The sequence below is a fragment of the Plecotus auritus genome (genome assembly GCF_963455305.1).
Source record: "Plecotus auritus genome assembly, chromosome: 6".
Lineage (NCBI taxonomy): Eukaryota > Metazoa > Chordata > Mammalia > Chiroptera > Vespertilionidae > Plecotus > Plecotus auritus.
This window is the reverse complement of record NC_137773.1, coordinates 163,499,204-163,523,932: the sequence shown is the minus strand read 5'-3', so window position 1 is coordinate 163,523,932 and position 24,729 is coordinate 163,499,204. Positions and strand designations below refer to the sequence as shown.

General features: G+C 39.3%; 1 protein-coding gene across 9 annotated transcripts in view; it reads right to left on the bottom strand.

Annotated features, from left to right (window-relative positions):
• RBMS3 (RNA binding motif single stranded interacting protein 3) overlaps window positions 1-24,729 on the bottom strand; it is a gene marked incomplete at its 3' end in the record, with an annotated part of 1,264,947 nt that overhangs the window by 289,387 nt on the left and 950,831 nt on the right. The gene's annotated exons all lie outside the window — the stretch shown is intronic.

Genomic DNA, 24,729 nt, shown 5'->3' with positions numbered 1-24,729 from the left:
GGTAAGGGCATCAGGTGGGGTGGGGAATCAGGTGGAGGGGAGCTATGGGGGGGGGGGGAAAGAGGAACATCTGTAATAATATGAACAATAAAAATTTATTTTAAAAAAGAATACCCAAGGGGCATTCTAATAAATAAGTTTAAGTTCCTTAAACAACTCATCCCTTTAAATACATATATTACCAAATCCACAAACTCTACGGGAGGCAGAAAATCACTATAATTAAAAACAAAAAGTTTACCTCTAGAAATTTTGGCACAGAGTTCATAGATAACAGAGCTCAGAGGCTGTCCTAGGCAAACCCTGAATGATGCTATCCTTTTTACAAATTCCCAGTTCTTCGAGTGCCCTTTTAAAAACAAGTCTCTCTAGAAATCTCCATCCAGAAAAATCATGTGACTTTCTGTTTGACTTGACTATCTCCATCAACATGAAAATTTTTGAGATGTCAAACTAAAGATTACATTTAAAATGTGGGAAATTATACTCTTCTAGAAAGAGGTAGGTGGGGATAGATATATGCAGCCTTTAAAAGCATTACATTTTTTAGACACGAACAAGAGAACTGCTGTCACCTTAATCCCTTCACCTTGTAGTAAGAACTTTAGGGGGCCACTGAAGCAGCAAAAGATCTCTCCATCCTCAAGGACATTTGGAAATGAAACTAATGGACGTGAAACCATTGGACTACAATTCAGTGCTTGAGAATGTGGTCCAGCTAAATATAATAAAAGGTGGAAGAAGAGAAGAAAAAAAGTAAGTGAAGAGTGAAGAATCCATCTCATCAAACAGAAAGATGGCCCTTAAGTAAGAGTGGGGATGAGTGAGAATAAAATCCATGTGGATGTTTCATGAAACTGACAGTAATTATTCTTTTTACGTCATGCAGTTTCCTTAACTACCATCAAATAATAATGTGAGGGTTGTCTTTTTTGGCAAGAAAATATTAAAACATCTGCAATTTAGAACTATTCTAATATGTGCTCTTATTATTCTACACTTTGCATAACTGATTTCAGTTCACGAGACTAATAATCCCTTCAAAACTGGTTGTCACAATTGAAGAGGCAGCATATCATTTTATTATCTTTCACCTCTTATTTCTAGCAAGTCATGATCGGGAAGTATTGGTTATCTCCCTACTAACCTATAAAAATGAGAATGCAAAGTTTGACACCACAATTTTTTTTCTTCCAATCAATGCTTTTTATGATATAAAGTTTTACATGTAAAAAGAAACATTTGCCCAGGCATGCCAACAAAGCATGCCTCTAAAGCCTTTGTGTCTAATTATAATTTATTTATCAATTACTTTTCAAAAATAATTAGCTCAGTGACTATCTAATGAAGTAAAATGGGGATTAAATTGAGACACTTCATGTCAAATATGAAGCAGACATGCTTTACTCTACAAATCTGAACTAAATGTCTTTATGTGGAAGGAAAAATAAATCCTGTAGATAATAATGTCCAAACGCCTGGACGACACTGTCAAAACTAATATAATACATGTTGTCTATAGACTAAATTCTTTGAAAATTCTATCCTTTGGATTATTTGCAGAGGTACATATGACTTCAAATATCAGGAGCATAAGATACATTCTGAAGGGACTGGATTAAACAGTAGGCTAGATGTTCTGGGGACTTAAAAAAATCCCTTTATGTTTTTGGCTTTTAAAATCATTTATATTATAGGTCACTATTTCCTCAGTTGACATAATTTACAAGATTCTGCATAATGGTGTAAGTAAAACCTGAAAAGGAAGGGGAAAAAAATCTGACTCAAAAGGAAGTCACACATAAAGAAAATCGACAAAATAGGGTGCACTTTCAACATGCATGGCCTCATTCTTTCCTGGTACTACTCTGAATGCAAACCAAAACCAATGATATATGTTTTGTAGAGTGGAACAGCTAACCAGAGCTTGCCATTTAAAAAAAAAATATATATATATATATATATATATATAGAGAGAGAGAGAGAGAGAGAGAGAGAGAGATTTTAGAGAGGAACGGAGAAGGAGAGAAAGACAGAAAGATCAATGACAGAGAATCATTGGTCAGCTACCTCCTGAATGCCCCACACTGGGGATCGAGTCTGCAACCCAGGCACGTGCCCTGATCGGGAATCAAACCATGACATCCTAGTTCATAGGTCGATGCTCAACCACTGAACCACACCGGCCAGGCCAGAGACTGCCATTTTATCTCAGAAAGAAAGATAATGGCCATGTTTACTAAGGATAACTGTCCCCTACTTCTTAAATAAAAGAATGAATTCGTTTTCCCCAAACCCCAAAATTTGTTGCACACAGAAATTGAAGGAAAAGGGAAATAAGCATTAAAAATTAACTTGTTCAAAGTAACACCTTATTATTTTGGAGTCTGTGTGTACCGAGATGGCTGTGTGACATAAAAAGTATGTATAACTGTAAGCAAACATTGGTTCTTATATACAATTCATTTTCTATCCTTACTCCTAATTCTTTTTAGTTAAAATATTAGAACTGTTTATGATATTCAATCCAACAATGAATATATGTATCAGCCACTTCTAAGACACACCGAACTTGCAAAGATGGTATAAAATACTCCTTTATATGGAGGGACTCAGAGGACCCTATTTTCATTTGGAGACAAGCAAACAGTTAGATTCAAGTAGGCTCTTTAAAGTGACAGAGATATTGTCAAGGTGAAGCAAGTGAGAGCTCAAAGGAAAAATTGACTTTGTCTGCCTAGTAGCCAGAAAAAGGCTTGGGATGGGGGTTCTCCTGAATATGACTAAGTGCTGAGGGGCACGAACCTTCCAGATCTTCCTGTCTGAGATCGAAAGTGCTGCCAGGGCAGTGTTTGCCTCCTCCTCCATCCATGAAGCTCCAGATAGGGGGCAGTTCACCATACAATTCGAAGTTGGGCTCACTCAGCGCTTTTGGAAGGACTGTCAGTAAAGTATGTCAGATGGAAACTCCTCATTAGATCTTTCTTATTCAGCCAGCTACAGAATTGGGTGGTGGGGGTGGCAGTAATGATACGATGGTGGCGTGAGGTGGGTGTAACCGTGTCAGGAACTTCCCATTGAGGACTGCCAGGAGAGTGAAGATGCTGGCAAGGCCTCGCAGAGTCCTGAACTAATGCACACAAGCTCTTCAAGTTCATTAAAGACACATACAATTTTTCCTGGTCCTTACCTTACTTTTTAAAGATCAAGTCCTGCAGTTCATGCCCATTGTTTTGCAAATGATTTCTTTATATATATATATACTGAGTGGCCAGATTATTATGATCTCTGAACACATAATAATCTGGCCACTCAGTGTATGTGTATCTCAAATGGGCACTAAAATTATTCTAGACTTTTGCTGGAGATCAACCACCTATTTGCCCTGAGCTTTCTATCAGCCAGTGCAAAGGAGAAAACTGATCAGATGCACGATTTATAGTATCTTTGATATCAAATAAATGAGGTACTCAAGAGAAGTACACTGAGTGGCCAGATTATTATGCATTCAGAGATCATAATAATCTGGCCACTCAGTGTATATACCTTTTTATATGTGTATCTACTTATCTGTCCATCTTCAAGGCTGAGGGAGGGTGCCCGTTAGCACTTGCCTTGTGTCAAGTAATGACTAAAGAAAGGTTGCAACTAATGTTCTTTCCTTTTTTGAACAATGGAATTATGACCTGTTTTGTGCTTGAAGGAAACCTATGAGGCAAAAAAAAATATGGACTTGAAATAGGAGCTAAGCAGCAAACTAAGTATCTTATCAAACATATGAAAGAAAGAAAAGAAAAAAAGAAAAACTCATATCAAAAGTATTAAAACTCTCTTTCTAAAAAATGCTTATCAGAAATAGTTCTGACCACTAGAAGATATAAAAGTTTTATGTGTGTGCGCGCACACACACACACACCACGCACGTACGCAACTGAAGAAAATAAAACATGCAAGATAAATACATCAAAGAAAATTCTGTTTGGGCTTATCAAGAAATATAGACAGAAAGGGAATTAGGAAGTGTTATTCCTTGAATTACACAAAGACCAGCCTATTTACCATGCGTGTGTATGTGTGTGTGTGTGTTTGTAAAATGAACCTTACAATTTAGCTGTTTGAATTTTGGTCCACTTTAGATTTTTCTAGTATTCTCTGATATCAGAAGCTATGCAGGATAATGGCATTCAAATTTTGGATAATATGCAATGTTAAAAATTGCTACCCTATGATAAGAGAAATAGAAGTTAGTCATATGTGAAAAAAATAACATCCCAGAATATAGTATAAAAACTTTTGTTCAAAGTGCTTTTATCTAACAGAAAACAAGCAAAACAATGTATTCTGTGAAAAATGGCCGGTCTATAGCTCTCTAAACATGGCTAAATAAATAGCTAAAATAAATCCACAAGTAGTGATCTTTTAGCAGCCCCGGGTAGTTTTATGTGCTTCTATAAATGCTATAACCATGTGGTAAAATAGAAATACACTTAGGTAGCACACCTTGCAAAACTGTATGGTTCTGAAAACCACGCCCATTTTAAAACATTAAAGTGCATCATAATATGGCATTTGAAATTATTCCGAGTGTCAAGAATAGTAAAGGCATCAAACGTCAAAATTTAAATACTGTGACTCCTTTTTTAGGAATGAGGATTACATTTATCTTATCTCTGAGTTTTAATTGGTAAACTGCCCAGCACAGCACCATACTATGAAATCTGCTTCCCGGGATATTACTAAGTATATCTCCAAGTGCATTGAGAAAATTCTGTGTAATGCAATATTCAAACCAGAATATACACCATACTTCTAACACATCAGTGTGAATAATTAAGTGGCTTCCGGTAAGAATAGACTTTGTGGCTCCTCATGTTCCTTATACTATTCAGACCTTTCCTGGAACAAGCCGCTGCCTTCTTAAAGAGCTGCACAGATCTGGAGAGGACCACATGGCCTCCGGCTATGATTGGCACCCAAACTGTCCAGCCAGCAGCTCTGGGGAGAGTCATTTTACCGAACTGCTTAGTCATTCCTGTCTAGCCTTGAGATGCCCAAGTCTCAGCTGCTGAGAAACCAAATCATGAAATGTTAATTTGGCTCTTCAAGATAACATGCTTTTAAAAAGTGATAAGAAAGAAAAGTTGAGCTAGGTTCAGACAGACTGTCTCTGTTCCCAAGTTCTGAAAATGCACTCCTAGAAATATTTTCTGCAGCCTTATCAGCGGCAACATTCCTCAGCAATCCTGATGAAAAGAAAAAACAACACCTCCCTTCAAGAAGGAGGGGTGTGTGTGTGTGTGTGTGTGTGTGTGTGCCTCTCTCTCTCTCTCTCTCTCTCTCTCTCTCACTTTAACTCTTGACCAGAAATACACAGAGAGAGAAAGTGAGAGTTGGTAAGAAAATTTACCCTACAGGCATGTCTCCTTCAACCTCACACTTCGCTCAAGTTGTGACTTTAGCTTTCTCTGACTGGAGCCCTCCCTCCTCCTCCACCCCCATTTCTTCCCCCTCTGCTGTTCAATTTGGCAACGCATTTACGGATGCAATCTTTATGAGACCTGCCATGTGAAATAAATTGGCCCTCTATTCTCAACACCCTCCCTCCCCTTGTCTAGCCCCCTTGGGAAAATGTGATAACCTTTGTTTTCGAAAATACTACTGACTTGTGTGTGTATTGGCTTTGAAAACAGAGTCTTTGAAAATGATCCTGAGCCCAGCCACTCGCACTTGGGTGGAACACTGCAGCAGAGAGATCACACAGAGACTGTGAGCCACAGAACAAATCGTCTCGACATCTGCTGAAGTGTTATAAATAAAGCCGTCTAGTAAAAAGATGAAAGCGGAGCCTGATTCCTCACCCCGCCATCCTGCCCCCACATGCTATGGAATAATCTCGGCTAACCCAGTATCTATTTGCTCTTTAGAGAAAAGCAGTCAGGTTGAAGTGGGCCTTATTATCCCGTGGTGGCGGTGATTCAAATATTTCACTACAGATGGTCCTCAATTTAGGATGGTTCAACTTGGGATTTTTCGACTTTACAATGGAGTGAAAGCAATATGTATCATAAATTCCAGGAGAAATTCGACACGTTATTACAAAATAGGCTCTGTATTGGATGATTTTGCCCACGTGTAGGCTATGTAAGTGTTCTGAGCACGTTTACAGTAGGCTAGGCTAAGCTACGATGCTCTGTAGGTTAGGTGTATTAAATGCTTTTTTAACTTACGATGGGGTTTATGGGGATGTAAGTTGAGTAGCTTCTATACTTGGAATTTTACACTGTTCATAGGAAGGGTAATTCCTGGAGTACATCAGCCTTAAGGCAATTAGTAACACATTTTTATTCTTAAAATGACAGAATAGTCTTTGTCTCTCTCTATCCCTCTCTCTGACTCTTTCTCTTTTATCCCTATCTTGTATTTTAAACCCCATTTAAACATTCCCTTTGTAAGTACAACTGTTGCAAAGCAACACTGAAGATTTTAATAAGATACAAATATGAACTCAGAAATGTTTTAGAGTGGTATTGCCCATCTGCCCTTTTCCATCGTCTGGTTCAATCTAGACGTGTTTTGGGGTGATCACAGGGAAATGTTCAGGAGCTCACTTAAACCCGGGATGTAAGAGGGATGGCATAGCTGCTGTTGCTTCATAGACATCACTAAGCAATTGTGGTACCTTCCCTTTAACTACAGACATAGCCTCAGGATCCTTCTCCACACAGCAACATCAGCACCCATCAGCCATTATCAACTGAACATGGTGGGGCAAGTATGAATGTACAGTTGTACGTATGGAAAATAATACAATAATTAATAAATAATCCTATCTAATAAATGGGTGGTATGCAAATTAACTGTCACTCTGTCACAAAGATGGCGGCGCCCAGTCCCCTCAGCCTCGCCGTAGTCCCCCAGTCCTGGGGGGGTGCTGCTGTTGAAAGCAGGCAGCATGAGCGGCCTGGCAGAATGCTTGCTTTGTTGTCACGGCGACGCCCCAGGCCGCAGAAGGCCTCTGGGGGACAGGGGGGCCGCCTGCAGCCTCCGCGGCCCAGCGCAGGCCCAGAGAAATAACGGCGGGCCCACCTCCCACAGAAGCAGCGCGGGTCCCTCCCACCTCCCGCAGAATTGGCGGGGGTCCCTCCCGGGTCCCGTGGAAGTGGTGGGAGGCTTGCTGTGCATGATACCACGCGGTGGGCTACTAGTAATACAATAATAAACTCTGCGTAGCTTCTTTTGGTTTACCTTTGTGAGTATGAGAAACACAAGAGTTTATTCTAATTGCCTTCATGCGCCTGCCCATCCTTCCTTAAGATCACTGAGCATAAAGTTGTTGATCAATCAGCCTAAGTCTATTTACTTTTATTAGGGGTAGTTTTGAGGGGAGGGAGCTGATGAGCTTTTGCTTCATGCATCTTTGCATTCTTCTACTAACTTTGATGAAGCATTAGAAAAGTTAAGAAATGATGAACTAAGTCCAGGATATGTAGGATGGCAATTAGACTGAGTATCATGTAATTTTCATTAAGTATAATAGAGAAAGATTTTGGAGAGAAGATAAACATGTCAACCCCCACACTTGCCATGCAAAGTCCTAGGAGAGCTTCATTATTAAATTTTAAAAAGTACCAGAGGTCCAGCAATACATACATATGTGTGTGTGTATTTTATATATATATATATATATATATATATATATATATATGAATATATTAAAGAAATTTATATTTTAGCAATGCTTTCTCTTTGGATAGGGCTTTGTGTTACACAGGTAGACACTTTGGCAAAGCTCACTGAACTGTATACTTAAGGTTTGTATATTTCATTTTATGGAAGTTTCACTCCAACAGAGGGAAAAACAAAAAAATACTGAACTCTAGCTAGTTATATGCATGCTGAATATTTAAAAGTCAAGTGTGCTGATATCTCTGCAATTGATGTCTTATTGAAAAAAAGAGACAGACTGCTGAATTGAAAGAACAATAGGTATGTACTAAAGCAAGTATAGTAATAGATTAATTATAAACTTAGATATGAAGTTTACTGTAAATTTCTTTCCACTTTTCTGTATGTTTAAAAATTTTCATAATAAGATGCGGAAAGTTACAATGTATACAATGTGAAACTGCAGGGCAAGTCATCCTTCCTCCTGCTTCTTTCTGACTGGGACCAAGCAACAGTGCAACGAGATGGAATGACTTGCTCCTGAAATGTTTTGATTTTCATTTTTGCAACGTTTTATTTTTACTCCACTATTTTCTTCACACCCAGAGCAATAAAAGTGGCCCATGCTAATGTATCTTAATCCAGCAGTTTTGTTAGGCAAAACAGCACCCAAACGAAAATATAAAAACATGCTTGGTATCTTGATTAGAACATCACCATCTTTATTTAATGTGTTGTTTTTTTCAGAGCACACAGACATTAATGCTGACTTGGCAAACCATGGTTGATAAACTACTGCTCTGTCAAATCTACACTGGGGATTTCAGAGTCTAAATGATGGATACTGTGGGGCATGAAGTACTCAAAACTTGGGTCTTATGAAACAAGTGTAAAATGCTTAGTGAAAACCTATTATCACTGGTAGAATGCAGGAGGAAACACAACAATATTTCCCCAGCATGAAATTCGCAAAAAATACATTTCAATTCTCAATCAGACCTCTCCCCAGTTTAGTAGTTTAAGGGCAGCTGGGCACTGCATGCTAAAACAAGGACATTTTTAAACAAACAAAATAAATAAATAAAATAGGGTATTTAACCTGTTCTACTAATTCTCATTGTGTGCTAATATGTTCTGGCAATTATTTGCAACAGTTGACTCTGTGTGTGTGCGTGTGTGTGTGTGTGTGTGTGTGTATAATCCCCCCCACACATACATGGCAAAATGTATACTAATAAATACTATTAAGAGGTTAGCTGACAAATATAAAAATGAAAGGCTCCTGCAAAGAAGTACTTGATCCCGCTGTGACATCATTTGCATGTGGGGGCATATGTTGCCAAGAGGCAAAAAAAAAAAAAAAATACACACAAGAAGCTCATGTATGTTCTTAACTAGTAAAGAGCAATCAAAACCAGTGGCTCTCCAACTTTAGCATAAAAAAATCACCTGGAGGGCTTGTTAAAATGCAGAACCCTGGGACTCCATCCCCGGAAAGCACCAATGCAGCAGGTCGGGGTGGTGCCCGTGAATCTGTCGTAATAACAAGCTCTCAGGTGTTGCTGATGCCCTGATCGTAGGACCACCTGGAGGAGCGCTTATCCAAGCCTTTTGGATGTGTGTAAGCACAACTAAATGGTTGTTGGAAAGTTCAGGAAATCACGTAGATAACTGTAAATCAGGTGCCCAGCTTTTAAAGATATCCAGAAAGGTGACTTCATCAGATGACGCAATAACCAGCCAGTCATTAACAGCTCCCACGGAGGGTCGAATCTCAATAAAACCGAGAGGTTGATGGGACCCCTGCCTCCACAGGCTGTACGCTTTCCCCTCTGAGGTAATGTAAACTCCTTCCCCTTCAGCAACCCCGTGTCCTGTTACTCTCTCCCCCATGTCAATCAACCTTGTTTCAGGCAACCCTGCTAACTCACTGTATCAAACTTTTAATTTTTATATCACTTCAGGGGTTATGGAATACTCTGTTCCGTAGTCAAAGCAATGACATTTTAATCACGGAAATTATGCATCAGTCTGTGAGATGATGGGAAGGATTTACAGAGTAGGGGAACAAGAAGCCATTCCCGGTCCCCTGATACCAAAGTGGGCAGCCCCTTCCAGAAGGATGCCCGACCCCGCTTTCACTGTCTGGAGATTATTACAGGACGCAACGAAAGTCAATTCTATTTGCCCTGGGCTCACTGGAGACAAAGAATCTCAGCTGGTTATTAATCTCATCTGTATCCCATTGAGTAGAGAGTATTAGATCTCCCCTCTGATTCACTTTTCCAAGCAAAATCCTATCAGTTTCTTCAGTCTTTGGTATAAGGACTGCTTCCTAACTCCTAACCATATTTATAAATGTCCTTTGAATTGTCTCAAAATCGAGTGCATATAAGTAGTCGAAAGCCAAGTTCCTATGTGATATATTTTTTTAAATCCCTGGTCTTTACCTTTCTCCCACCATCCCCAATCCAATGGAATATTTTTATGTCAACCGAAGCTGCAGTGAATCCTAGGGCTGACAGCAGCTGAGGATGGAAAAGAGAACTTTCACACAGGGTTAGCCCAGAGCTCAGCATGATGGAAGACTTGCTGCCTGGGTCCAGTATGGACTAATCTTACTTTTTTTTTTTTTCAGCCCTATGGCTGCTTTTAAATAAATAAGATAATAGTAGCTAGCACTTCTGTTTATATTTCCCATGTAACTTACGCATAGCTTCGGGCAGGCTATTTATTTCATCCTCACAACAACCTTGTAAAGATACTGACGGGGCTGCAGAGCTGTATGCAATAGAGAGAGCTGTAGTTTACACTGTAGTCTAACTGGGCTACAGAGCTGTATGCAATAGAGAGAGCTGTGGTTTAAATCCGGCCTAATTCTCACTCTGCGGCTCTTCCTAACCCCAAGAGTGCTAACAACTCTTATTAGATTATTCTTCATTATATATAATTTCTCAGAATACTACCCTAGACTGCCTGTAGAAAAAAGAGCATGTTTTCCAGAAAACCCAACACAACAAACAAAAAAGAAGAGGAAGAGGGAGAGGGAGAGGGAGAGGGAGGGGGAGGGGGAGAGGAGAGAGGGGAGAGGGGAGAGGGGAGAGAGGGAGAGGGAGAAGGAGAAGAAGAAAATTGGGGAAGCTGAGGCTCTCTATAGTAAGACAGGGAAAACACTAACTCCAGCCGCCAGATGTTGAAGTGTATCTGCCAAATGCAGAGAAATTTGGAATGAGGAGAATAGATATCCCTGAAAACAAGTTACAGATATGTTAGAAAAATCACACTGAAAAAAAAAAAATTCAAAGGTTTAAACAAACATTAAAAATCTAATACTTTCATAAACCTAAGTGAAAGTGGAATACCACATTTTAGGACAATTTTAATACAAAGCAGCAATAACCATTGAATTCTGGGGGTTTCGAAAGAGTTCTTGAAGAATCCATTCAGAAAAAGAAATTTAGGTGTTAAGTAGAAAATCAGGATTACTTTAACGAGACTAATACCAGAAAAAGCTTTGCCTTTCTTTTATAATGGACTTACTCCTTAACTCCTCAGCTATCCTTTGACACCCTCTGTTCTGAACGTAACTGAAAAGATTAAAAAAATCTCACAGGTAGAATGCCAAGGACCACTTAACCTCTGAAATTCTGCATTCCGATGGATTGTTTTAAGATGTGTCTTCATGTCTGTGCAGGTCATTTGCCTCCCTTCTCTCAGCTTCATTCCACCCTTTTGTGTATTAACTTGGATCCCAGGTACTTGGACCCTGAAACTACATTTCCCAGATTTCCCAGCTGACTTCTGGTTGCATCTGCCAATGGGAGGCACCAGTGCGAGATTGGGAAGTAGGAAGAAGCTAAGTGCTCTTCCCCCCCACCCCCCTCCCATTGGCTTTGCAAGTGTCACCAGCATCAGCAGGCAGCTACAGACTCCAGCAACCTCTAGGTGCTCCAGTTCAGTGCTGGCTCCCACTCCAGGGCCCCACATGGCAGGGCCAGCCCAGGCCAGCAGGAGCATCTGGCTGCTCCAGCTGTGGATTTGTGGGAGTTTCATCAGTACCAGAGACTCACAATAGTTGTAGAGATGAGTGTGCCCCTGCTTTCTGCTAACATCACCTCCTCAGCTTCTTGGCCCATCTGAGAGGCTATAGCAGTTTCTCCTTAATTATTAATGTCCGAGTTCCTTCCTCCTTCTCTTTCCTCCTCCAGTTCCTCTAACTTGTTTTGTAAACAAGTCTGGTATGAAAGATCCTAAGTTTCCAATACCTGAAGTGGTTTCTGTTTCTGTTTTTTGTTTTTTTTTCTGTCTAAATAGTGGCTGATACAGGAGCCTTCCCGACCCATGAAGAAGCTAATATGGTGTCCAGTGAGAACACTATCAGAGAGACCGGATAGGCGTTCACTGAATCATTCAAAAACAATGAAGGAAGTGTCTTGGGATATATCTGCTACCCTTATTCTGATAGGTTACTCCTTGCCCCGAGTCAAAATTTATCTAGACGTGATTTAAAGAGAGCACTCCTTTTGTTTTTTGTTACAATTTTTCATGAATATGATTCACTATCCTTAGAGGATTACTTCATTTAGACTCTACTTTTTATCTTACAAATTTAAACGTACAAATATGGGCTTACAGATTTCTGCAGATGAAAATGAACAAAAACCCAGAGACCATGTGAATGCTACAAGTCTCCACTAAGGATATTAATGTGTGCTAGCAGAGCCACTTTGGGAGACTTTCAGCATAACTTCTGCTACAACAGAGAATGTTTATTTTGCATCTCTTCCCCCACCCCCAACACATAGTGTATTGTATATGACAAAGGCTCTATATGTATTTACTGAATAGGATCTATCAGCATTTCTCAAACTAGAGCATCAGAATCACTTTAAAACCTTGTCAAAACACTGCTTATAAGTGATTGGGCCCCATTCTCCATTTCTAATTTAGAAATGTGGGCTGGGACCTGAGAATTTTACATTTCAAACTAATTCATAAGGAATAGCAATGTTGTTAGTCTAGTGATCACATGTTGAGAAACACTGGTATAGATTATAAAACCCTCTGAATTAAATATAATCAAGTAATGGATTCTTATCCAAGAAAAATGGGCATTTTCCAACCTATGTCAGTGTCAACCTGATAATAGGTAGGGAGCTCTATTTTTCAAAACTCTATTCCATCACATATGGATTGCCTGACCTCACCCATTTATCACTGATGTTTTCCACTTTCCCATTTCATTGGGAATGGAGAACAAGCACATTATTAACCAGCCCCCCCTTATTTTTTGGAGCAGGGGAAAGATTTGTTTAAATATTAAATATTAATTTATATGTTCAGATAATCTCAACAATTGACTTATTGGAGTACAAGATAGGGCAGTAAAATCTTATTCATTTTTATTTGCCCTGTTCAGTGCTAGCAGGATAATCCCTGATCTTAGTAGATCATTAGGTTAGACAGATCAGTAGGGCTGAAGTAAATGATTGAATTTCAAAGCCAAAGAATGTTTTGAGGGCTAATCCATATATATAAAAGCCTAAGCCACCTTTATGACCTTTATGACTGGTTGATCAGATGCTATGACGCACACTGACCACCAGGGGGCAGATGCTCAATACAGGAGCTGCCCCCTGGTGGTCAGTGTGCTTCCACAGGGGGAGTGCCGCTCAGCCAGAGGTCGGGGGCTCATGGCTGGTGAGTGCAGCTGCGGCGACGGAAAGCCTCTCCGGCTGCCTGCCACTTTGTCACTGTTACATCCCTTGGGGGACGTCAGACTGCCAGTTTCAGCCCGATCCCAAAACCGGCAGTCCGACATCCCCCAAGGGACCCTGGATTACAAGAGGGCGTAGGCCAGGCTGAGGGATCCCAACCGTGCACAAATCCTTGCACTGGCCCTCTAGTAATCAAAAATTATGAGAGACTAATTCTTACTTGTATAAAAATGCTAAATATTAAAACTATTTCTACACAAAGTAACCAATCTAAAAAAAAATTAAAAATGTTTCCTTGGCAGATTTATATAGCCATTAATAAAAAGTTATGAAATTAATGCCAGTGAAGCAAATGACACTATGTTGAATTATATTAATATTCAACTCATACAGAGAATGATTAAAAGATAGTATTGGTTTTACATAATCAAATACTTAATCATGTGCCATTTCTCTCCACTCAAGTATTAAAATGTTACCTTTTCATCTAATCCCATTTTAGAGTCTATAACCCAAAAATACACAGTCCTACTAATATACGGAAAATGTTCAAGAGCCCTGTGAAATTATAAAATGCAGTAAATATGCATTTATTCATTCAGTAAATGAATATCTAAACACATATTCAATGCCCACTAGGGGCCGGGGACTGTTCTCGGCCCAGGGCATAGAGCAGTGAAAATCACGAAGATCCCTGCCCTATTAACAGTTAAAAAAGTAAAGTACTTAATATATTACAAGCACCATGAAGAAAAATAAAGTGAAGATAAGGACAGAAAGTCCTGGAATATGGGTCATACAACTTGCAGTAGGGTATTCAGGGAATCCCTTATTGAGAAGGTGATACTTGAACAAACATTTGAAAGAGATAGGGAGGCAAATGGATATTTCTGAAAATACTGGTCCAGGAGGAAGAAATGCTGTGTGTGTGGGCTCCAAAGAACTAAGAGTGAATGGAAAAGAGTCAGAGAAGAGGGTAGGAGAGATGAGGAGAGGGTTAACTCTAGGCAGAAATATTCTCAGGCCTTGTAGATTATTCCAAATACTGGCTTTTACTCTGACGGAGATGGGGAGCCAATGAACGGAATTTTATTAAATGTTAGTTATGAGCTGGTACTTGCAGATAATGGTGCTGGTATTTAAGATTAGACACTTTATCTGCACTGCACAGTTGGAAAATTTCATAGAGAATCCCTATCATACTCCATAGAGAACAGATAGGAGTGATAATTAATAATTTTTTTTTTCTTCTTTAAGCATATGAAAACATTTGAAATGAAAACGATCAAACTGTTTTAACTGGAGACTAACGAGTTGTTCTTGCAATGAACTGGGCTCCGAGGAAGTTATAAAACCTAAAAGTGAAAGAAGAGAACTTAATGCTCACTGATTTAGAGCAACTGTTTATACTGCCATTGGTTCTATTTGCAGAGGAGAGAGCTATTATCAGAATGTTTATGTTCACAATATCATCCCTGATAAACTGACTAGCTTAGCCTGAGAGGGATTAAGGGTGGGCAGAGAAGGAGAAATTAAAATATTTCTTCGGAGCAAAATAATAGAATCATTAAGTCTAGCTAAGGCTAAAATATGTAAACTATTCCACTTTTTAAATATAGTAATGTTTTACAAAAAAAATTTACAGAATTCAGTTATTACATGAGCCACTGATACTTAATGGGTTTATTTTTTTCTTGAGGACAATGTAGAATTTATTTCTTCTTCTGTAGCCTCATTTATAAAATTAGTTAGGAAGAGGTTTAATCTACTTAGCTTATCACACACAGACTAACTAAATGTTTATCTTTCAGAAATCTGGTAAGAACTGGTTTCTAAATGACTAGATATGCCTAATTGTGGTTATTAGTGTCTTCATTACTTATGTATTTTTAAGCTAGTATTACCTAGAGAACCAGAATGTTCATTTCCCTAAATATTATTCTTCACAATTACTTCTCTTCCAACTTGGGCTTTAATTATGATTCCTTTCTTTTTCCTTTAGCTCGCTCAGTAAGAAATTTCTTTTCATTTTCCTTTCTTTTTCTCCCCATAATAAATTCTTGCATTGGACAGAAATCCAGAGTAATTGTAAATGTGGCCTCTATGAACTCTTTCATATTTGTTGTTCAAAATAAATACCATTAACCTAAAAATGTTCTATCATTGAATCCATATATCCTATATAATAAAAGCCTAATATGTTAAGTGTCCCGTCAACCAGTCAGCCATTCAACCAATCAAAGTGTAATGTGCTAATGATATGCTAAGGCCGTTCAACCGCTCACTATGACATGCACTGACCACCAGGGGGCAGACGCTCTGACCCGTAGCTTAGCTTGCTGCTGGGGTTTGGCAGATTGGGACTGAGAAAGACAGGTCAGACACACCCTGGAGCCCTCCTGTGGTCCCTCCCCAACTGGCCAACCTCCCACACATTCCTTCCCAGCACCTATTGTACACTGGTGGGGTCCTTCGGCCTGGCCTGTGCCCTCTTGCAATCCGGGACCCCTCGGGGGACATTGGAGAGCCGTTTTTGGCCTGATCCCGCAGGCCAGGTGGAGGAACCCCACTGGTGCATGAATTCGTGCACCAGGCCTCTAGCATATATATATATATATATATATATATATATATATATATATATACACACACACACACACACACACACACACACACACATACACACACACACACACACACATATACTAGTATATACACCCCCACACAATTGGACTCCAATTAATAGGATTAATGTTCAAAGTGTTTAAGTATCTTCTAAAGACTTTTTATTTTTTACTTAAGGTAAGTTGCTCCAAAGAAACATAAATTTTTTTTTTCTTATATGAGCCTATAATCAAGTAGATTTTTGGTAAGAGATACTTTCCTGCCCATCCTAACTCCATTGGATTGATCTAACATATTTATAAAGAATCACTGCCTCAACTCTGGACAACAATAAGTCATATTAGATATATATGTTAAGAATCACCTTGATTACCCAAATGCACTTTGCATGCAATCCCCTTAAATATCAAATTTTTGGATCCACATTAGAGCAGTATTTTCTTTTGGGCTTAAAAGTGGTGAAATTCAAGGTCAGAGTGAGTATTAGATAATTTCACCATTTTCAAGGGAGTTCATATGTACTTTTAGATCAATCCAATTGCAGTATTTAGCAGAAAACTATTTTTTGACAGATTTTATTTTTAATATTTGTCAAAATCCTATCTAATAAAAGAGTAATATGCAAATTGACCATCACTTCATGACAAAGATGGTGGCGCCCACAGCCAATAAGGAGGGAATATGCAAATTAACGCAACAAAGATGGTGGCGGCCGGCCCAGAGCAAAGGCGGAAGGTGGAGGCCAGAGCGAAGACCTGGGTCCTGGGTGCCGGAGGGAAACCGGTGCCAGCAGCCAGGGGAAGGAAGGCCTATTCCTGCACGAATCTTCGTGCATCAGGCCTCTAGTTAAGAAATAAAAGCCATAGTAATTATCCAATGGAGTAATCCAGTCATTCATCCAAATATTTATTAAGCTTCTTCTTCTCCAGGTACTATGCTAGGCTCTGGGTACAGAACCATAAATTAACAAAGACTTTGTTCCCAAGGAACGCACGAGCTAAGTAAAACCTTAATATGCTGTTTATCTAAAATATCAACTTTTTAAAAAGAAATAACCTTTGGAGATCACCAACCATAACAGATTTTGAGGAGCTTCCCAATGAAGCCATGGCATGGTCAGATTACTCACAAGAGCTATTGGGTAGTATAAGCCTCCTGAGGCCATTGGAACACTTATATCTCCCAAAACTGTCTCTGGTGGCTGCCCAATTTTCAGCTCATCTATCAACTCTTCAATGATGTTGTATTAATCCAGGCCCCAAGAGAGACTTTTGTTTTCGTTCCTTTTGGAAGAATGCCATCAGAAGAATCAGGGGGGAAAAAAAGTTTCTTTAAAGGCTACAAAAATATCTTCATGGCCACTCTATTAAAGAAAACTGTATAAAATCGCTCTTTCTTCATTTACCTGCAAAATGGCATTACTGATCATCCATAGTAGAAGGCTTCAGTTTGCAAAAAAAAATAAATACAAGTGTTGTTAACATTAGCTACTAAGAAATTTTAGGAGTTATTGGCCATGTGTGCACTTTATATGGGATGATGGGCATTAAATCTCCCCTTCTCATGAAATGTTCATAGTGGTGATTTAAAACTACAAGCCATTTTTAATTTATTACATTACAAGTCACAGGGAGAAAGTATGGGGAGACAATATTAATTCAAAACACATTCTTGAGTTCCTCCTTTGTGAGAGCCATTGTATGACCAAAGGTGTTAAAGAAAATAAGGTACAGCTTTTGTCTTCAAAGAACTACCCATCAGATAGAACCCTCTGCCTCAGCACTCCAGTGTCTTCTGTAACAGACTAATGTAACCCAAATCCTAGGCATTTATTAACACCAGGTCAGATTTATATTCATAGCTAAAGATATTCTTGGAAGAACCATATATTTTATATCACTTATATTAATAAATAAATTATAAAGACAGTGCCCTAGCTGTACAAGCTTTCTATGAGCAACCCACTGGCAGATCACCCCTCTTCTTAAAATAATTTTTATTTCCATGTCTTAAAATCTCCAAGTTCCAATGGAGAGGAAACTTCTAGAGGGGCAGTTTGAAAAGTGAGAAAAATCACATTATTAGAATTCAAAGAAAATAATTATGTGGAGATGGGCAGAGCCACCCAACAAATTAGTGAGCTCAGAGAATGTCGGGGTGTGACTGGTTCACTTTCACCCCTACTTTCTTGTCATGTTGGGATTTAGTCTCTTTGCAGTTTGTGTTGACAGCTTGGTTCCAACATTAACTTTTGGTCACTTTAGGAATGCCTGTTTGTTTTCATTTTATTGTAATTTTTTTTTACCACAATAATCTAGATTTCCCCTATTTTGTACATTTCAAATGGGCTGAGTTAATATATATAAAGCACTGACTGCTTTTTTAGATAAAAATTTAATAAATTTATTTATTGTCAGTTAATCTTAATGTTCCCTCCTTCTTCCCAGTGCTTAAAAATAGGTCATGTGAAATGGTACTTTTGTTTAAAACACTAGGAGATTTCAAAATGTATAATTAGGCTCTCTTTCAATGCTTTTAATTCCAAAAGTGTCATGACTCCATAAATTCATATATTTATTTATACACATACAGAACATAATTAGTTATCATGTGCCTTTTCCTTTTCTCCATATGTTGTATGTTTAACAGCACAGCCTCGTGTAATGAACCCTTAAGTATAGACTTTTTCCCTAAAAAATGGAAATGCAAATGCTATTACAAGATGCGTACACCACTCCATTGATAATTATGCAAAATCATAAACAGGACTACTGGTTGTGAAGACTGAAAATATGTGCATTGAGAATACACAGTGACTACAGTATATTGTGACAAGATACAGGGGCTGAGATTTTGATCAGGTGGGTGCTCTGGGTTCCAAGCTTCTGGGAGCATCCTTATTCATCTCTGATTTATAGGCACGATACCATTCATTATGGAAACTTGGCAGAACAAAGGGAGAAGAGGGAATCCAACCCTCTATGGGATCTTCAAAGCCCAGCACAGGCCATTGCCAACATTAGCTAAAATCTTGATGCAGCCATAGAACTCCATTAAAATAAAGATAGATCTACTTTAAAGGAAGGGAAGAATAAAGGAATATTTAGCAAGATGACCAACAGACATGAATGGCTTCAAAATCTGAATAATGGCCTAACAATGACTTCAGCCGATAAAATTACTAAGTGGACAATTAATAGAAAAAGGTAGATGATATTAATGAAAACAGCAGTGACCTAAATTAAATACTCTAGCAGGAATCCCAAAACACTGTCCTGAAAAATACATGCAACCAGCTTTACCAGAAACAGGAGCCAGAAAAACACTAGACAAACTTTCTCATTTTCTCATTAGCATATTGAAAAAAATAATAATGCCAGAACAACCCCAGGCAGACATCAGTTCCAAAAAAATCTGTAAAAAAAAAAAAACAGCAAATAAATCAGAATTTCAAAAAGTCTCATTAGTATTGAAAGCACATCAACCCTATATCATTGGCCCTTCAAACTACATTCCGGGGCCATGACAATTCTTGACATAAAATATGTATGGCATGAATACAATTTTGGATTACTTCTTTTGTTTCTCAGACATCTGGTTCAACATCCCTTGCTCACTTATGGAAGCTTTTCAGATATTTTGCATCATGAAGAGCTCTTTGTCATCATTTGCCAGGAATCCTCACATTGATAGATACACAGATAATCCAAGATTTAGATAAGATTATAACTATGAAGTTTAGCTCCTGTATATTAAATGTGTGGTGCAGCCCTGGCCCATGTGGCTCAGTTGGTTGGTTGGTATATAGTCCCATACACCAAACGGTGGTGGGTTTGATGACTGGTCGGGGCATGTAAGGGTATCAATCAATTGATATTTCTCTCTCATATCAATGTTTCTCTTCTTCTTCCTTACTCTCTCTCCCTAATCTAAAACATATCCTTGTGAGATTTTTTAAGTGTGATTTAATCGCTAGCAAAATTAATGTAATCTATAAACTAGTAAGAAATGCAAATCTCAGGTTCCAGAACAGACCTAAAGAACCAGAGTCTCCATACTAACATAATATTCAGATGACTGGTATGCCCACAGCATTCTAAGCATTGTTTTAAACTACTTTTTTGTTGTTGTTTTTTTTCTGTGTGTGCTTATCCGAATTACCATAAGCTCTTCACAAACATCATTTTATTGATGATCCCCATGACATCACGAGTTCTATTCCTGTTTCTATCTTCATTTTACAGAAGAGGAAATAGAGTTTCAGAATTAACTTGCTGAGACTCAGATAGGATTTGGTGTGCCTAGGATTCAAATCTGGGTAGTTTCATTCAGAGAGTTCTTAGTCATCACACTCTAATGCTATCCTATATAACTAGAGGTTTGATGCACAAAATTTGTGTAAGAATAGGCCTTCCTTCCCCCAGCTGCCAGCACTGGCTTCCCACTGGCACCCGGGACCCGGGCTGGCTTCCCTCCAGCTTCTTGCAGGCACCCAGACCCAGGCTGGTTTCCTTCTGGCTGCCGCAGGCACCCAGGACCCCAGCTGGCTTCCCTCTGGCCCTGGCTTCATCAGGAAAAACATCCAGAAGGATGTCCGGTCTAATTAGCATATTACCCTTTTATTATTATAGATAATAGCCTAATATGCTAAATGTCCGGTTGACAGGTTGGCCATTCAACCAATCAAGGTGTAATATGCTAATATGCTAAGGCCGCTCAACTGCTCACCTTGATGTGCACTGACCACCAGGGGGCAGACAGTCAACCTGTCAACCAGTCAACTATGACGTGCACTGACCACCAGGGAGCAGACACTCTGACCTGTAGGTTAGCTTGCTGCTGGGGTTCGGCAGATGGGGACTGAGTGAAATGGGCCGAACACACCCTAGAGCCCTCCCACGGTCCCTCCCCGGCTGGCCAACCTCCTGAATTCCTCCCCATCCCGATTGTGCACTGGTGGGGTCCCTCGGCCTGGCCTGCGCCCTCTCGCAATCCTGGACCCCCTTGGGGGATGTTGGAGAGCTGGTTTCAGCCCGATCTCCAGGCCAGGCCAAGGGACCCCACTGGTGCACAAATTCGTGCACTGGGCCTCTAGTAGATAGGTAACTATATTTTGTTGTCTCTTATTTACATTTACATCTTGAAATTCTCCATTTTCATGGATTTTTGAACAGGAGTTATGTCAATGGTTAAATAAGCCTACGCTTTTTATAGATCCTCAGATTGCTAATCCTAATGACAAGTACCAGCTTGGGTAGGTCTATACCTATCTTTTTCCCTTATCATTTATCAATCATTAACAGCCACATCATATACAATGTTGTCCTAAAAGCGCAAGAACATTTGTATTGTTTTGTGTGCACTTATTAGTATGGATGCCTAACACTAATCAAAGTCACTGTATAATTCCATAATGTTCAATCATTTTATTTTTACATTACACATCACTTCCAATACAACCCTGCCCGCCCACACCCCATGACAGTTTCAGATTCAAAAACTAAAAATAAAACATATTTTTGGATTTCTACACAGGAATCAGTGATGTCCATCAGGATCCACAACTAAGGAAATCACAGAGAGTAACAGGCTGTGTTCGTCACTGCCAATGCTCACCAACAACAAAGCTATTCAAACTTCAACACTCTCGACACTCAATGGAGCAAAAACCTCCCTTCTAAGCAATAAGATGGGGAATTTATTTAGTGTGTAGAAGGAATAGAACCTATACTCCTTCAAAATAGGGTATAGAAATGTTTAACTGAAAACCAAGAAGCCAGATGCTAGCTGTAGAGATGCAACAACAAAAAAAAGGGAATGGCGAATTCTAACTTCGGTGTCTTGTGTTCAAGGAATCAAACATGTCTCGCAGATGATAAAATAGAAGAACAAATGTTTGAAAACCTTTCAGGCTATAGATAAATAGAGTGATTATGGGCTAATCAAAATGATGTTCTCTTTGTGGGGCAGACTTGACTACATTTCCCAGAGTCCTTTGTGTGGCACTGTGATGAGTTCTAGCCAAGGGAATCTGAGCCAAAACGGCATTGTGTCCCTTTCAGGCTTGGCACACAGTGATCTTCCACATGTATATTTCACTGCATTCTTACCCCATTTGCCAACTAATGGTGAGGCCCACAGGATGAGGGAGCCATAGAATGAAAGAAGCTTGGTTTTCTGGATTATTATGTGAAATGTCACCTAGGAGTATCAGCGAAATGCACTATTGTTGGGTTAATATGATGATATGTTGGGTATGCTTCAGCAGTCTACCCTAATGCACCAGGAAGGGTGAGAGTCCAGTGACAAAAAGACAATTTGATTAGAGCATAAAAAAGGTGTGAGCAGAGCCTTAGGTAGGTAGTGCACAGGTTATTTTCCTTCCACACCTGTTCACCTGCCTCCAATAGATATAAACTCATACGCTCACATAGGGAGGGCTTTGCTCTCTTCAGGTTACAGTGCTTCAGAATCTATTACCATCATGCAAACAAACTCTCAGAATTCCCAATGCCACTTCAGAGTTCACCACAGGAGACAGTCATGAAGAAACATTTTCAGCTTCTTCCTCCCTAGTTTCCTCTTTATAACTCCCTGAAGAGGGGAAGCTAAATGGTCCAACTCTCCTCCCATGAAAGCTCACATGACTCAAACGCTATTAGTATTCATAAGCCTTAGTTCTACTCAGCAAGATGCACATAACCAAATAAACACATTAATTTTCACATGCACACAATCCTTGATGGTTTGGAGGCAGAAAAACAAATTCTCTTATTCCTATTTCACAGATGAAGATACTGAGGAAGAGAGTGAGAGAAAGGCTACAGAATAGAATAAAAAGGGCTGTTGTTTAATTGCCACTTGAAGCAAAGCAAGTGGATTTAGAAGCAAAACCTTAATCTTCTGAGGTCATAAGGTCAATGAGGCAGGCTTTGTTTGGCTAGCACTGTCTTAACAAATAGTTACTAGTGTTAACAATCACACACACACACACACCAATCTATGTATTTTGGCTTTGCTTAGGAAATCAGAAGATATGGTTACACCCATATTTGTACATTTCTGGGCTCCTTACAGTTGTAGATTAGTACGCGTGTTTGTTTCCCTGTCCTCCAGGATCCACTCTCCAATTTGCTACAGTGTCCACATGACAATCAACCTTATGGCCAATAATTCCTGGTGAACCTAAAGGCTTATGAGTTTATGGTGCTATAATTATTATATGTCACTAAGGAGTTAAAAAAAATCTGGATTCTTCTATCACCAAATCTCTCCCTTACTACATCCTAGGTTTATCATTTGTAAAGTAGATTTAAAACAGTAAGAATTGATATTATACGCAGTGTCTTTCCTGTCAATCTTCCCTACCCTCTCATTTCAATATTGTGTCTACAGTGGCAGCTGTTAAAAAAAGGGGTGGGGTAGAGGCACCAGCTAAGTGGTACCTGCAAATTGACTCACTGCCAATCTCTCCCTTCTTGCAGAGATGGGGGGCGGGGGGATGAAGGCCACTCAGAAAGGATGCAAAACTGTACATCCTTGTGAATTACTGAGCACAAAACAGTAAATATAGACTGAATGAATGGATGTATAACAAGGTTTATAAACACACTGAATAATGTGGCTTGCCAAAGCAGACCTTGGCATTGGGAACTGAACAATTTCTGTTCATGAAAAACATCAGACCTTCTCGAGAAGGGTATTGTGGTCAAAAAAGGTGACTCGTGGAAAAGTCAAAATGGGTAGAATTGTGACAAGATGATTGCTAGAGATATATAATGGTGTTTGCTATTGGTGGTTTGAGGAGTGGCTGCAAGGTTTATTTGGTAAAAAAAAATATACACTCAACTGATATGGGTCAATATAAAAATGAAAGTGTTATTAGTGGGAGAGGATGGTTATGGTAATTAAGGTTTAGGCCAGGGGTGGGCAAACTTTTTGACTCGAGGGCCACAATGGGTTCTTAAACTGGACCAGAGGGCCGGAACAAAAGCATGGATGGAGTGTTTGTGTAAACTAATATAAATTCAAAGTAAAGGAGCGGAGGGGAGAGCAAGAGAACTGGATAGAACAGCCGGATCCGGCCCACGGGCCATAGTTTGCCCAAGGCTGGTTAGGCTCAAAGACAATTATCACCTGGAAGCTCATAAATACGCATCCTCATCCTGGCCCATGGTTGAGAATCCTTTAGCTGAAAGAATATTAATCCTGAAATTACTGCCTCTCTGGCCTTGGGTGGATACACACGCTTCAGAGGTGTTTACCTTCAGCTCTCCAGCATCCTTTAGACTTTAAACAGAACTGCACATCTTGAGTGAGGATGAGAAGTAGTAGTAGTGGTTATAACTTAATCTCTGCAAAGTTTTGCATTAAATATTTGCTATTCAATGTCTATCGTCCTCAAAACAACCATGCAATGTAAGTATGCTTACCCCAATTTTATAAATGAGAAAATGTCACTCAGAGAGTTTAAATAGCTTATCTAAGACCTCATAGCTAATAAACAGCAGACCTGTAATTAAATGCTGTGGATCTAAAGCCTTGCTACAATGCCACTGACACCAAGATTTCTAAGCAAATCTTAATAAAGTCAAGTCATTCTTTATGGGGGTTTTTCTTTGTATCTTTTCAAATCATGACTGTTTTCGAAGCAATAGCTCCAAGTGTGTGTCATCTTCTTAATCCACTCCTTTGTATGGCATTTGGCCACAGAAATTGATTT